At 36.8% G+C, this 16,489-nt stretch overlaps 1 long non-coding RNA gene across 1 annotated transcript; it reads left to right on the forward strand.

The window, feature by feature from the left end:
* Nucleotides 1-276: 276 nt before the first annotated feature.
* Nucleotides 277-14,120, forward strand: LOC309841527. Its single transcript, XR_014299165.1, has 3 exons — nt 277-378; nt 541-672; nt 13,606-14,120. It is a non-coding gene; the product is annotated as an uncharacterized lncRNA (long non-coding RNA).
* Nucleotides 14,121-16,489: the final 2,369 nt, after the last annotated feature.

The following is a 16,489-nucleotide window of genomic DNA, read 5'->3' on the forward strand; positions in this document are numbered from 1 at the left end:
GATTTTTGTATTGCAAATTTTAAATATTTATTTATAACTACTCGGAACATCATCCTCATCTCTAATATGACTACAGTTTAACCTAGTTACACAGCACACAGAAACTTTCTTATAATTCACATGAGCTGTAGTTTTGACATTTTTCAATCCATTATGTCTGCTGCTTGTTTACGGAAGCTACTGCCCTGTCTATTGGCTCTTTGTAATGAAGTATTTATGGGTCTTGCATCAGGGAAAAGGGCACAGAGCCATAAAAACAGCTCTCCTGCTTGCTCCACAACCCCACCTCTTTCAGGGTGTGGAGGAGAGGGAGCTGGGACCCACAAAAGGCTTCAGCCCTGGCCATTTCCCTTCACCTGTTCAGCAGGTGGGCCCCAGGTGAGCGCCAGACTCCTGAGTCCGCAGAGTCATTCTGCTCCTTTGTTTGATCACCAGTTGCTTTCTCTGCCTGTTTATTTTTCTGGATTGGTTTCCTGTCCTGTTCATTAGTCAGTTAGTTCTTCCTTGTTTGTTCTGCGTCTCTCTTGTGTGTTTCTGCAGGTTACCTTGCTCCTCAGCACCGGAAAGTTAATGTCCTTTGTTCCTCGTAATTTGCTTTACTGTGGCGGCAGGGAGCTGCTCGATACACGCGTGCACGTCTGGTGAACAAGGGAGAAAGTTAGAGTCTCACCTGTGAGTATGATCACTTTGTGGGAATGGCCAAATCCTTGCTAAAGGGGTCATTCTCACCTTTTTCCTCAATCCCAAAGTCCTCAAAGTGATTTCTAAAGAGAAATCTTGGAGATGGGAGAGTAACACTCTTAAGTGCTAGCTTGGTTATGTTATGCTTTTTTTTTTTTTTTTTAATTTGTTAACGTAACACTAACCAGATACATATATGCCTGTGGAGTTCAGAAAGTCACACACGACAACAAAGTGGTGTACAAAACCGCTCTCTGCTCTCTATAACCAACTGCAAAAGGAGTGAGAGAGATTTTTGTGATCCCAGATGACACAAATAGAATCATTTGTCACTGGTAAGGACCATCATTTAATTTGAGATCATTTATAAATTGTTAGGACTAAAAGTAGGAGATGCTTTTTAAGTTGCACTGTCTCTTCTTGAACTCATGCTTAAATTTAATTTGAACCCAGGATGCTGGGTTCAAATAAAATTTGGCTCACGAAAGAATCTTATTATTATAGAACCTCCACTAACTTAGAATTTTTCAGTATTTGGAATCATTCTGATGCACTAAGCTAGAATGTCATTTATATAATCTGAAGAAGAAGCAATTTCATAATTTCATAATTTTGAAGACAAAATGTTACCATCAATGTGCTTAAGAAAACTACTCTCAAGTGCTAGGAATTGTATCCCAAACCTCCTCTGAATCATAAATCACCTGAGAAAAATGTAAAATCTCTGTTACTGGAGATTCTAATCCCACAGTAGGTCTGCAGTGGGAACAGGAGAGCTCTATTTTTAGTGAATATTCCTCAGATGATTCTTGCTATCAGATAAATTTTGAAAACTCTGCTCTGAAAGTATTGACTAATAATTTCTAGAAAAATTATAGACCGGTACCTTCTGTTGAGAAATGTTAACTCTCTTCTACCCCAAATTTTACTAATCAGAAAATATCAGGGACCTTATTATAGTTATTGATAGAATTGAATTGAATTGAAGTAACAGTTCAATCGCTGCAGCAAACATTTCTTTCAACATCTCAGTATACAAAATACTGACATAGGTATTGAAGATAAGTAAGTTAGATACAGTTTTGACCTTTGAAGAGTTCATAATTTGATGATAAAAGTGTATTTATATATTTGGTAATTTTGAATAACTTTGAATAAAGATTAACTGACTTACCTTTTCATTAAACAAATACCCAGAGGGTTTACACTTGTTGCCTGGCACTGACCCAGGTGCTGGCATTGTATGTAAATTAAAACATTTCTCTCACCTCGAGGAGCAAATTGGAGAAAATCAGTAAGGTGACAAGTGACACTGTAGGCTTCCCCCTGCTATGATAGAGCAAGTCCAGAGTGCTGTGAAAACACTGAGAGACAGAGGTTCCCTGACCTAGCCAAACAGGTGTGCGTGCGTGCGTGTGTGTGTGTGTGTGTGCGTGTGTGTGTATGCACATGCATGCATGTTGGGGTGCATGGGGCTAATCAGGGCCTAATGGACAAATAGGAGTTACCAAGATGAGAGAGGCAGCGAAGAGTGTTTGCAGCAGTAAGGCATAGTGGAAGGCATGGAAGGGAAGTTAAGAGACCCGTACATTTGGCAGCATCAAGTAGTTGAGTAAGACCAGAGCCATAATGTTCCTTCTACTTAGGAATACAGATTCTCATTCTACTATTCAAATATTAGCCTACCAGGGAGGAGCCCCAAAACAAACCAAGTTTTATTTCATTAAAAAAATTATCTGTGCACTTATTTTCCAAGATTTAATTCCATATTGGAGTTCTGTATAAAGCTGTTGTTTTGAATAAGAAGATAGATCTTCCACAATAAGATGAATTCAGGAATGGTGGGAACACAGGCAGGACAAAGAGCAAGAGAAAGAAAGAAAGTCACATACTTCCCCATCTCCAGAATTCAAATCATTTCACTACTTCTGTGACTTAAATGTAGTAGTAAGAGTAAATTTTCCCCACTACCATCAATAATATTACAAAATTATATTTCCACACCTGCCTACTGTTGCTAAACAAAGCTGTTTTCTTTTATATTTAACAGTTTCTATGGAAATTTGTTTTGCTCATAAAACCAGTATTGCTTTAGAGTCATCCATGTCCACCCTTCTCAATTTTTCTCCTTTAAATCATTCATGATTTTTGTTGGGACAAAAGACAATAAATAAGTGCCTGGGTTGTAAATGACTCTAATACAATTTTAATCCAGGGTTGAAAAACTTGCAAAAGAATCTAGTTTTTTAGTAATCGTTTTATTGTTTTGCAACATATTAAGGTAATACAATTTTTTTTTGTATTGGGGAAGAAGTGTTTATGAATAAAATCTTTTAACATATTAAGGATTTGGAATTTTACATGTGTGATTATTAATAATAATTTATAGCTATAAAATATGCCCAGAGGTATCTGCCTAGAGTTGCCCTGTTCTTGCTAGCTACACATAATATACCATAAATCACCCTTCAGAAATTAGAGTCAGGTAGTCGGGTCTCTCCCAGAAAGCTGCCTTTAGGAAACTTTTAGAAGAATGATGTATTTTTATTTCAATATTAATCAAACCCTGTTGTAGACAACATTATGTTTCTTCCTTTATACGATAAGACAGAATTCCCACTGCAACAAATTTCTAAACAGAAAATAAGAGTAATACATTACTTTGGTTTCTCTTTTCAGTCAGAAAATCAAACATTTATTGCAATACTGCAATCGAGAAACAAGATCAACAAATATTTATTGAGGCGTGTAACCGTTAAGAATGCCCCAAACCTTGAGGATCTTACTATTTAATGTCTACTTTGTGCTGTGATCAATGCACTGAGAAGTTTAGAAGACAGTAAGATGAGGTATTATTTCTTAAATGCAAAGAATCTTGTCAGGAAGATTAAACCAACACATATGGAACTGTTAGTGAGAAAAATAGCTGGGTACCATATGGTTTCAGGATGCTCTAGAATGGACTATTGCTGTTGATGAGTGGCAAAAGTAAAAATAGTGGTAAAAGGTAAAAAACGAAAGTCTAGAAACATAGGATGTGAAGCTTGATTATTAAATATCTTGAAAGTTAAAAAGAGATACTAATTAGCAGTAGGAAGCCACTGTGGGCTCCTGAACAGAGAATAACGCAGTGAAAATACAAGATTTTGATGCTTGTATTTCCTCCTACCTCTAACTCATTTGAGAACTAAGTAATAGTACAAATTGTGTGTCTCAAGAGTTGTCATCCAATCTAACTAACGGACTGTGAAATGTAAAACACAGCCCCTGCTCCTTGTCTTAAACTAGTGCAGGATTTCATACCTTGGACTCGTTTACAGTTGGTGAAGGCAATGGCTCATGGGATTTAAGTCTAAATAAAATGGGCCTGAGGTGATTTTAGACCTCAAACAGATAAAATTTAATCTAGCAAAGATGGCTGCAATTAGCAATAGAAGCCCAAACAAGAAACCTGCTTTTTTCTGTAACCAACCTGTCCTTTCAAAAAGGTTGATAAACAGATAAATGTGTATCATCCCCCCTGTAAGTCCCATACCCTTCGCAGGCATCACTAATAGATCACATAGTTCTTTCCTGCTGTGTTCTCATGGGCCTTGCAATACTCAAAAGCTCCATAGGAAGTTGCTACCAATTTGTGCAGTTGGTCTTAGAGATGATAACTGTTTGCTACCCTGCAAATTCTGTCTAAGATAATTTAATAAATTTACCCAATTAGCTGTGCTCACTTACTACAATATCACTTTTTAAAATTTTGTTTTCAGTGTTCCAAAATTCATTGTTTATGCACCACACCCAGTGCTCCATGCAATACCTGCCCTCCTTAATACTCACCACCAGGCTCATGCAATCCCCCACCTCCCTTCCCTCCAAAACCCTCAGTTTATTTCTCAGAGTCCACAGTCTCTCATGATTTGTCTCCCCCTCTGATTTCCGCCAACTCACTTCTCCTCTCCATCTCCCAATGTCCTCTGTGTTACTCCTTACGCTCCACAAGTAAGCGAAACCATATGATAATTGACTCTCTCTATTTGACTTATTTCACTCAGCATAATCTCCTCCAGTCCCATCCATACTGATACAAAAGTTGGGTATTGATCCTTTCTGATGGATGCATAATACTCCATTGTATATATGGAACTTTCTTCTTTATCCATTTGTCTGTTGAAGGGCATCGTGGCTCTCTCCACAGTTTACTGACTGCAACCATTGATGCTATGAACATTGGGGTACAGATGGCTCTTATGTTCACTACAGTATCATTTTTTTAAAGCCACAATATCTTTATGCCCCTTAGTTTATCATTTAACAGTAGAAAGAAAGCGTTGGGTGATTCTTAAAATTCTCTCATATTTAAAAGCAGTCTAATATATCTCAAGAGTGATTTGTGACACCCACACAGTTCATAGTTCAAGTAAACAACTGCAAGAGATGTAAAAGCACCTCACTGGAAAATTCTAGTATGGAATCTGAAGGATAAGGCCACCACAGCCAAGACCCATCTTCTCCTGTCTTTCTCAAGAATGAGAGAATCTCTCTTATCTGCTGAATGAAAATTAGAGAAATATAAAATGCCCCTATGATCAACAGAATGTTTAATGCTAACAATGATGATGGTAGTCTAGAATTATTGTTTACCCTGGGCTAAATACTCACCTAACAGCCTTCCTAACATTGTTTCATGCAATCTTCACTAACTCTGTGCATTGTTATTATATCCCTATTTTACAAATTAGAAAATTTATCAGTTGGGAAATTTGCAAATCAGGTTCAAAGAGATTAAGTAATTTTTCCAAGAGCATACAACTATTAGGTATAAAAACCATGATTTGAAGTGAAGTCTGTTCTTTGGTTTGTTTGTTTTTTCAATTGAGGTAAAACTGGTATATAACATTATATTAGTTTCAAATGTACCACGTAATAGTTCAATATTTGCATGTGTTACAAAGTGATCACCACAATAATTCTAGCTACCATCTATCACCATACAATTGACCCCCTTCACTTTTTTTGCTCCCCAACACCCTTACCCTCTGAAAAACCACCAATCTCTTCTCAAATCTCTTAGTTTTATTTTGTTTGTTCATTTATTTGGTTTTTAGAGTTTATATGAGTGAAATCACTCATATGAGTGAAATCACTTATATGAGTATTTGTCTTTCTCTGTCTGACTTATTTCAGTTAGCGTAATACCCTTAAGATCTATCCATGTTGTCGCAAAAAGCAAGATTTTCTTCTTTTATCATGGCTGAGTAATATCCTATTGTATATATATATACCACAGCTTCTTTATCCATTCATCCATTAATGGCCATATAGGTTGTTTCCATATCTTGGCTATTGTAAACAATGCTACAACAAACATAGAGGTGCATGTATCTTTTCAAATTATTGTTTTTGTTTTCTTCAGATGAATACCCAGAAGTGGAATACTTGGGTCACACAGTAGTTCTCCTTTTTGTTTTTTGAGAAACCTCCATACCATTTTCCATAGTGGCTGCATCAGTTCACATTCCTTTCAATAATATATGATGGTTCCCTTTTGTCTACAACTTCTCCAATACTTATTTCTTATCTTTTTGATAGTAGCCATTCTGACAGATATGAGGTGATATCTCACTGTGATATTGATTTCCTTTTCCCTGATGATGAGTGATGTGTAATATCCTTCTTATACCTGTTGGCCATGTGTATGACTTCTTTGGAAAAATATCTATTCATGCCCTTTGTCCATTTTTAAATAATTTTTATATGTTTGTTATTGAGTTAGATGAGTTCTTTTGATAGCCAAGAAGCCTCAGCATCTCCTTAGGCTGGTCTGGGACCAAACTGCTGCCTGAAGTGTTTATATATTACCATGCTTAGTAGTTAAGTGAAATTTGTACATTTTGGTTGACATTAGAATACATTGTGCCCTGCAGCACATTATTCTATCTGGTAGCTTGTGGATCTAAAATCCCCACTGTTGTGCATGTTAATTTATGAAAGTAAATTGGGGGGGGGCTTAAAAAAAAAAAAGGAAAGAGTGATCTATTCTTTTACAGTGGCTGCCCAGTTTTCCCAACACATTTATGGAAATGACTGTACTATCCCCATCGTATATTCATGCCTCCTTCATCATAAATTAATTGATCATAGCCACCTGGGCTTATATCTGGGCTTTTTATTCTCTTCTGTTGGTCTATTTGTATTTGAAATCAGGTAACTTGATACCTCCAGCTTTGTTTTTTCCTGATTGTTTTAGCTATTCAGAGGCTTTTGTTTGTTTGTTTTTGTTTTTGTTTTGTGGTTCTATACATACCTTAAAATTATTTGTTCTAGTTCTGCAAAAAATACCATTGGAATTTAGATTAGATTCATGAATTACTTCAGGGAGTATGGAAATTTTAATAATATTAATTCTTCCAATCCATGAACATGACCTATCTTTTCATTTACTTATATCTTCTTCAATTCCTTTCACCAGTGTTCTATAGTTTTTAGTGTATAGATCTTTCACCTTCTTGGTGTAATTTATTCCTATGTATTTTACTCTTTTTGATGTCATTATAAATGGGATTGTTTTCCTACTTTCTCTTTCTGGTAGGTCATCATTATTGTATAGAAATGCAACCAATTTCCATATATTGATCTTATATCCTATAAATTTACTGAATTCATATATTATATCTAAGAATTTTTCAATGGTGATAGTTTTACTTCTTCCTTTCCTATTTGGATGACATATTTTTTTCTTGCTTAATTGCCATGGCTAAGACTTCTAATGCTTTATTGAATGAAAGCAGCAAGAGAGAGCATCCTTGTCTTGTTCCTAATCTTAAGGAAAAGCCAGCTTTTCACCATTTAGTATGATGATTATTGTGGGTGTTGTCATACGTGTTCTTTATTTTACTATTTTAAAGTTTTTATTTTAATTCTAGTTAGTTAACATACAATGTTTTATTCGTTTCAGGTGTACAATCCATACATCATTATCCTTACATCACTCATCACTTGGTGCTTAGCACCAAGTGTACTCCTGAATCCCTATCACCTACTTAACCCATCCCCCCCAGTCCCCTCCCCTCTGGTAACCATCAGTTTGTTCTCTATAATTAAGAGTCTGTTTCTTGGTTTGTTTTGCTTTCTTTTTCCCCTTGTTCCTTTGTTTTCTTTCTTAAATTCCACGTGTACGTGAAATCGTATGGTATTTATCTTTCTCTGACTTATTTCACTTAGCATTATAATCTCTAGCTCCATTCATATCATTGCAAGTGGTAACATTTCATTCTTTTTTATGGCTGAATAATATTCTCTCTCTCTCTCTCTCACACACACACACACACACCATATGGCTGAATAATATTCCATTGTGTGTGTGTTTATGTATATATGTGTGTGTGTGTGTGTGTATCCTCTTTATCCATTCATCAACCAATGGATACTTGGGTTGTTTCCACAATTTAACTATTGTAAATAATTCTGTTTAAACACAGGGGTACATGTATCCCTTTGAATTGGTGTTTTTATATTCTGTGGGTAAATACCTTATAGTGTAATTGCTGGATTTTATGATTGTTCTTTTTTAAACTTTTTGAGGGAACTCCACACTATTTCCACAGTAGCTGCACCAGTTTGCACTCCCACCAACAGTGCACAAAGGTTCCCCTTTCTCCATACCCTCACCAACACCTCTTTTTCTTGTGTCTTTTTACTTTGTTTTAGCCATTCTAAGAGATGTAAGGTGCTAACTGTTGTGGTTTTGATTTACATTTTCCTGATGATGAGTGATGTTGAGCATCTTATCATGTTGCCCATCTACATGTTTCCTTCAGAGAAATGTCTGTTTATGTCTTCTGTTCATTTTTAATTTGATGTTTTTTGGGTGTTGAGGTTTCTAAGTTCTTTATATATTTTGTATACTAATCCTTTATGGGATATGTCACTTGTAAATATCTTCTTCCATTCAGTAGGTTGTCTTTTAGTTTCTTCTTTTTTCTTTTGCTTTTATTGTTTGTTTCCTCTACCGTGCAGAAGCTTTTTATTTTGATGTAGTTCCAATAGCTTATTTTTGCTTTTGTTTTCCTTAACATGTGACCTTAACTATGTTGTGGTATCTTTCCTTTATTCTCACTTTGTTAAAAATTTGTATCACTAATAGCTCCTGAATTTTGCAGAATGGCTTTTCTGCATCTATCAAGATTATCATATAATATTAGTTCTTCATTTTGCTAATGTGTTGTATCACATTGATTGATATGCAGATGTTGAACCATTCTTGCATCCTGGGAATAAATTCTATTTAATCATGGTGTGTGATCCTTTGATTTTATTGTTAAATTCAGTTTCCTAATATTTTGTTGAGGATGTTTGCATCTGTGTTAATTGTGAAATTGACCTATAATTTTCTTTCTTTTTAGTGTCCTTAACCTGGTTTTGGTATTAGGATGATGCTGGTTTCACAAAGTTAGTTTGGAAGTATTCCATCCTCTTCAATTTGGGGGGGAAGAGTCTGAGGATATCTTTGATTGTTTGGTAGAATCTAACAGTGAACCGTCTGATCCTGGACTTTTGTTTGTTGGGAGGTTTTTGATTACTGATTCAATCTCCTTGCTTATAATAAGTCTATTCAGATTTTCTACTTCTTCATGATTCAGTCTTGGAAGATTGTATGATTCTAGGAATTTTTATTTTTTCTATCTTCTCCAGTTGTGCATATTTTTAATAACAGTATTTTATGATCTTTTGCATTTCTGTGCATCAGTTGTAACTTCTGTTTCATTTCTGATTTTATTTATTTGAGCCATCTCTCTCCCTTTCTCTCTCTCTCTCTTCCTTGGTGGGTTTAGCTATGTGGTTTGTTAATCTTGTTTTTCCTTTCAAAGAACCAGCTTTTCAATTTTCTTTTCTCCTGTTTGTTTGTTTGTTTGTTTGTTTTTCAGTATCCTTCATTTATTTACACTCTGATCCACTTAATTATTTCCTTCTTTCTACTAACTTTAGGCTTTAGGTATAAAGTTAAATTGCTTTGAGATTTTTCTTGTTTCTTAAGATAGGCCTATATTGTTATGAGTTTTTCTCTTAGAACTGCTTTTGCTGCGTCTCACAGATATGGGGTTATATTTCCACTTAATTTGTCTTAATTTTTTTTAATTTCCCCTTTGATTTCTTTGTTGACCCAATGGTTGTTCAGTAGCATTTTGCTTAACCTACATGTATTTGTGTTTTTTCCAGTTTTCTTCTTGTAATTTATTTCTATTTTCATACCATTATGGTCAGAAAAGGTGCCTAATATGATTTCAATCTTTTAAAATTTATTGAGACATTTTATGGTCTAACTTGTGATCTATCCTGGGAATATTCTATGTGTACTTTAGAAAAATGTATATTTTGCTGTTTTAGAATGGAATGAATGTTCTGTATATGCCTATTATGTACATCTAATCTAACATGTTATATATAGCTGATGTTTCCTTTTTTCTGTCTGGATTTCCACTGATGTCAGTGGGGTGTTAAAACCCCCCTACTATGATTGTATTGGTTCCCAGTTCTCCTTTAGGTCAGTTAATATTTTCTGTATATATTTAGGTGTTCCTATGTTGGATACATAAATATTTACAATTGTTAATATCCTCTTGTTCGATTGGTCCATTTGTCATTACATAATGTCCTTCTTTGTCTTTTATTACAGTCTTTGTTTTAAAGTTTATTTTGTCTGCTATAAATGAAGCTACCCCAGGTTTCTTTTTGTTTCCTTTTGCATGGCAAACACAGGAGAAGAGTATTAGTGACAGGATACACCTTTGGCTTTAGCAAGGCCAGGAAAGAGCACTAGGGGCAAGGCACACCCACATTTGGTAATGCTGGAAAAGAGCATTAGGTGTTCATGTCTACATTAGCAAAGTAGAGGGAGAAAAAGAACAGTGCCCTCAGCACCTCCATCTGCTAGGAAAATCCCACCTAATCCCTGTTTCACTGGCAAAAGTTTTAAGATGAGCCACCGAATCACCTTCATTTATAATCTAGTCACCTCTCAAACTTTTGCCTTTGCACTGGATCCCAGGACGAATGAGTCCATGTGCAAGTCTCTTGAAAGACTTGAAAGGAGTATTCAGATCTCCATAGCTCCTTGGGCCCCTGGATATAAGCTCCATTGGTTTCCAAAGCCAGAAGTTTTTGGTACTTCATCTCTTTGATGCAGGTCCCAATGGTTGAGGGGTTCAATATGGGGCACAAACTCCCTTGATTCTCACTTGAGAGGCTTTGGCCCATGGATCCCTCTCTATTGTGTGTCACTATGCCAGGGATGGGGTTTCTGGCAAGACCGAGTGTTTGCCTCCTACCATCTTGATGTGATCCTTTAATCCCTTTTTGTAAAGGAAATTATTCACCTAGTTTTTGGTTCTTTTTCAGTGGGAATTATTTCATATGTGGTTGTAGATTGAGTATGTCTATGGGAAGAGGTGAGTTCAGGATTTTTCTATGCTGCCATCTTGAACCACCTCCCCCTCCAGTGAAGTTTATTTGATTCTACTACCAGTGTTGTCCAATGGAATTTTCTGTAATGATGGGACTATTCTGTATCTGCAGTGTCCAATACAATAGCCACTGGCCACATGTAGCTGTTAAGCATTTGAAATGTGACACAACTAAAAATTTTTAATTTCATTTAATTCAAATATAAATAGCCATATGTGGCTAGTGACTACCATATTTGAGAGCACAATGTTGGATAATGAACTCTATAAGAGAAGGTACCATGAATGTTTTATTGATGACTGTATCCTCAGCATTTAACAAAGTAGCCTAGTATATATTAGACACACAATAACATTACTGAATGAACAAATAAGCTTAAAACCTATGAATATAATGCAAGTATAGAAATCTTGTTCCTAAAATATCAACCCACTGAAAAACCCACTCAGACTCTTCATGCTTTGAGACAATCATCACCATCAGGATAATAAAGATAATGTTATAGATCAATCTCAGTTTATGAGAAAATATTAATCAAAATAAACTAATTTTGTGAAAAGAAGTTGTACCAATAATCATTGATCAGCCAGAAGACAAAAATCTCATTCTTCCTCTCATCTTTCTTTTTTTTTTTTTTTTTGAGGTTTTATTTATTTATTTGAGAGAAAGAGAGCACAGAGGGAGAGTGAGATGGAGAAGCACACTCCCCACTGAGCAGGGAGCCAGACATGGGGCTCAGTCTCAGGACCCTACTATCATGACCTGAGCCAAAGACAGACGTTTAACTGATTGAGCCACTCCGGTGCCCCATCTTTCCAACTTTCTTAAGAGGAAATCTATTTTTACTTGATATAAAGAGAAAGTACTTGCCCTTTTCCCAAATGTAGTAGAAAACCATGTCTTTCAGTTAATATTTATAGGTTTTGTAATACCCATTACTATACCCAAAAGGAAGTTAAGATGAAGTTTAAATGTATGTGAATAATTTTAAAAGCATCCCCTAAAAAGAAAAAAATGCAGTATATAATTTTTGCATGATGCCAAAATCTAGAGTTATTCCCTGAATAAAAATACACAAATCATTTTATAGACTGTTTTAATAAAAGATTTTTACATTTTACTAGGATAAAACAAGATCCATATTAATGTGAGATGTTACTAGTGTGGCAATTATTGGTAGCTATCAAATCCTAAAGTAAGATGACAGTTCCATGTTACCCTAACCTCTGAGCAAGTTCTATAAAATTCCCATACACTAATGGGCATAAAAACCACCCATGAAGCTTGCCAGAAATATAAATTCTCAGCTGTCACTCACACAGATTATGATTCAGAAGGTCTTGGGAAGAGCCCAGGAATGTTCATTTCGGTCCATGAACAATACTTTGAGAAGTACTGTAAATTCTTCTGAGATAAGTCTATGAAGGAAGCAAAGAAAACATTAACTTGATGAAATGTCTCCTTTCTCAGGAACCATGCAGAATTGATATGCTTGGGTCACGGCATACATCTGATGCATTGCTCTTCTCCTCACCACCACCACCATTTTGTAGTTTGAGGGTCATTGATCCCTCACCCCTCAATTCCAGATGTGAGCACTTAATTGCTATTCAGTTTGAGCCCATTCCCATAAAAAACATGACCTAAACTGGTCCTATCAGACTGAAATCCTGGACTTTTGCTTGGTTAGGAGAAAGACACTTTACCTCTCCCTTTCCCTCTCTGGGCATATGTGAGAAAGCACGGGATCCCTGGAGCTACTGGCAGCCATCTTGCAACCATGTGTGAAATCAGGCTTAGGATAAAACTGACACCATGAACAAAAGGCAGAGCAAAGCGACAGAGTCCTTAGGGACATTGCTGAGCTAGATCAAACCAATCTTGTAGCCCGCCCTACCTCTAGACTTCCCAGTTATGTAAGTCAATAAATTCTCCTATTGTTTTAAACAGTTTAAGTTTTCCGTTATTTGGAACATAAAAAGACTTAATTGATACAGGCTGCCGTTTCAGATTTTATACACCCATTTTTCTTTCTTAGCTCTGATCTCTGTGTCTTCAGGATGTTATTTTGCCATTCCTACTCTGATGCCGCTTTAAGCACTATGTAGGGACATAGAGAAATGTCTTAAGTTCTCACTACTCATTCACCCACCCCCACTCTACAATTGCTACCAATGCCTTTGCAATTCCTCTTCTTCACCTACCACTTTCTCTTCTCACTAGAACTGAGCCATCAGATACACAGGTACTTCTACCTCCTGGGAAAAGAGAGCTGATTTAATGAAGTCCATATCTTTATAAGAAACTGCCTTTTCAAAGGTTTGATGAATGCATTAGCTCCCCCTCAGTATCCTCTGTGCACTTTTATTCTGGCTGCTCTAGGATTTTAGGTATATTTCAAAAGCATTTAGATATTCTTCACCTTTTGGTTCTTTCATGCAATATCTTTCATATTTTGTCTTGTCACAGTAGAGAAAGATGAAGATGCAGAGGAAACCACAGTGGACAGCCAACAGAATTCAGATGGCCCCTTGCAGGGGCCTCAGGGGCAACTGAATAGATGGACCCACCAAAGAAAAACCTCGGGCTGTCAATCCATCTGTGCAAGAAGTAGCAACTGTGGAGTTCTGTGCTGTGGAGACAAACAGCAGAATAATCCGCACTCTATTCTTCTCCCTTCACTTAAGGAGACGAGAGCGTATGAATTAAATTAAATAGTCAATAGTAGGAACGGAATCCAGGAAGTTTGCAAGGTAGAAAGAAAAAAATTCAAAAAGAATTTCAAACAATTCTTTCCACAGCTTTGAAAATATAGATTGGAGAACCTTTACTAAAAACCTTCTCTAATTACATTGTGGACCAAAGTGAGATTGAAACAACTAACGGCTACAGAATATTTTCATTAATCTCTCATCTCCAAAGAAAAGACATCGAGTGTTCATCTAGAGAAATGTTATCACTAAACTTATTTGTTTGTCTATTTATTTAGTTGTTGCTGTCTGTTTTATCACTTATATAATGTTAACATTCTTTTAAAATGGGCAGATGGACCTCATTCAAGTTCTGACAGTAACTCTTTGTTATTGGTACAAATGGCTTCAGAGGTATTTAATTACCATTAGTAGTCATCCGTTTGCTCCTTGCTGGTGACATTTGGAATAGTAAACAGGCAGCATTCTTTGTGTCCAGTGAGTTCATAGAAAGTTAAACCTACTTTTGACAACAGACTCAAGCTTAGCTACCATTAACCCCTCTTCAGTTACTGGATGATGTGTTTGAACACTATGAATGATTAATGAAGGCTAAATAGTCCACTTTCTATCTTAAAACCTTTTTGTTAACTGCCAGAGAGCTGAGTGACTGGCAAGGTGAGGTCGGCTCAGGCAATATTCACGCAGTATGTTGCTTGCACTCTAAAACACACACACACACACACACACACACACACACACACACACACATTGATTTGTCAATTATTTATTTTTGAGATATTTAATAAATTAGAAGCTCTCATCCTGATGGTTTTTCCCTTTCACAGACCAATACCGGGGACCATGATTTGTGCTAGCTTAGCACTAGAAAGCGAATTTTGCTTGTATATCTAAGTGCGTGATTTTTCCCTCGCAGGGAAACCAAGATAAAGTGTTGTCAAATAGTAGTAACCATTACAAAGTTCCTAGAAGTGGGCTATGAATTTCCCTGCAGAAAATTCTAGGATTGTTCTCGGGGAAAGGATTTATCATCCATGAAGCTGAGAAAACCACTTAAGTTCATGGATGTAAGAGGCATCCTACTCTTAACTCCTCCAGAGATGTCATTTGCACAAGATATTATGCAAGAGACCAGGCAAAGCTGGAAGCGAGAAGGATGCAGACATTAAAAATGCAGTGCAGGGGTACCTGGGTCACAGAATCGGTTAAGTCTCCAGCTCTTGGTTTGGGCTCAGGTCCCGATCTCAGGGTGGTGAGATAGAGCCCTGTTCCATGCTGAGCGCAGAGTCTGCTGGAGATTCTCTCCTGCCCCTCCCCCAGCGCTCCCACTCGCTCTCTCTCTCTCTCTCAAATGATAAATAAATAAAACTTTAAAAAATAAAAAAATGCAGTGCAGAGCACTGAGAAGTTGAAGATAAGAGCTGACTCCAAGGAAAGGAAGGATAAAGAACAAAGAAGTAGGTTTATAAGTCAGTAACACAGTCTGGGAACACAATTGAAACATACATAATTTTAAGCATAGCTTTAAATGCATTTTCTCAGGTTTCTGCGGCTATGTCTTCAATTTTCTCTTCCTTACCTTTATAACTTTATAGCATTTAAGGCATCACTTATACCTGATATATACCTGATCACCCAAACAACCCAGAACTTGAGATGCATAGCAAGAAACACAGATACATCTTTCCAATAGCCTTTGCTGAAAACAAACAAAAAACCTGTTATTTCTTGTATGGTAGTCTGTTGGGCATGTATCCCTTTAATAGTTTCCAAATGAGGGGTGCCTGGGTGGCTCAGTGGGTTAAGCTTCTGCCTTCAGCTCAGGTCATGATCTCAGGGTCCTGGGATGGAGTCCGGCATCGGGCTCTCTGCTCAGCAGGGAGCCTGCTTCCTCCTCTCTCTCTCTCTCTGCCTGCTTCTCTACCTACTTGTTATCTCTGTCTGTCAAATAAATAAATAAAATCTTTAAAAAAAAAAGTTTCCAAATGAAGTACCTAGGGATGATTTGAATTAATTCAAAAAATTAATTAAAATTAAGTTTAAATTCATTAATATCTCACTTTTATACTGTGCTTTATCCATCACTTTTATCATATATGTATTGATAGAGTCTGGGCATTTTTTCCCAAAGAAAAGAAAATGAAGTGAGATCCGAACTAATGTTTTCCAGAGAGAATTCACAGGTCCACCTCATTAATTTATTGAATCAACAAATATTATATTGGCATTCATTATTTGGCAGACAATGTACTAGGCACTAGGGATACAGAGATATTTAACATCTAGCCTTTGCTCACAAGGATCTCAATGTCTGTTTGGAGAGATGGACAAGGAAAGGTAAGCATAATACAAAGGGTACCGTGAGAGGGCAGAAGAGACAGGCTGGAGTAGGTTTAGAGAAGCCACTCCAGGGAGAGCAATATTAAGCTGGTCATGCAGTGTGACCCACCCCCAGCTACAGGTCACAATGTCTGGGACTCCTTGGGCTGCATGCACCCGCTTACCTAAGAATCAGCCTTAGCTGCAGGACCTGGAGGCCCCTGTTCTGTGGCTGATATGGGAATGGGTCATCAGAGGAAACCAGGACTCACAGTCATGCCATCATACCCAGGACTCAAAGAAACCTTATTCTACTGTCAGGT

This window comes from Mustela nivalis (assembly GCF_964662115.1).
Source record: "Mustela nivalis genome assembly, chromosome: 1".
Lineage (NCBI taxonomy): Eukaryota > Metazoa > Chordata > Mammalia > Carnivora > Mustelidae > Mustela > Mustela nivalis.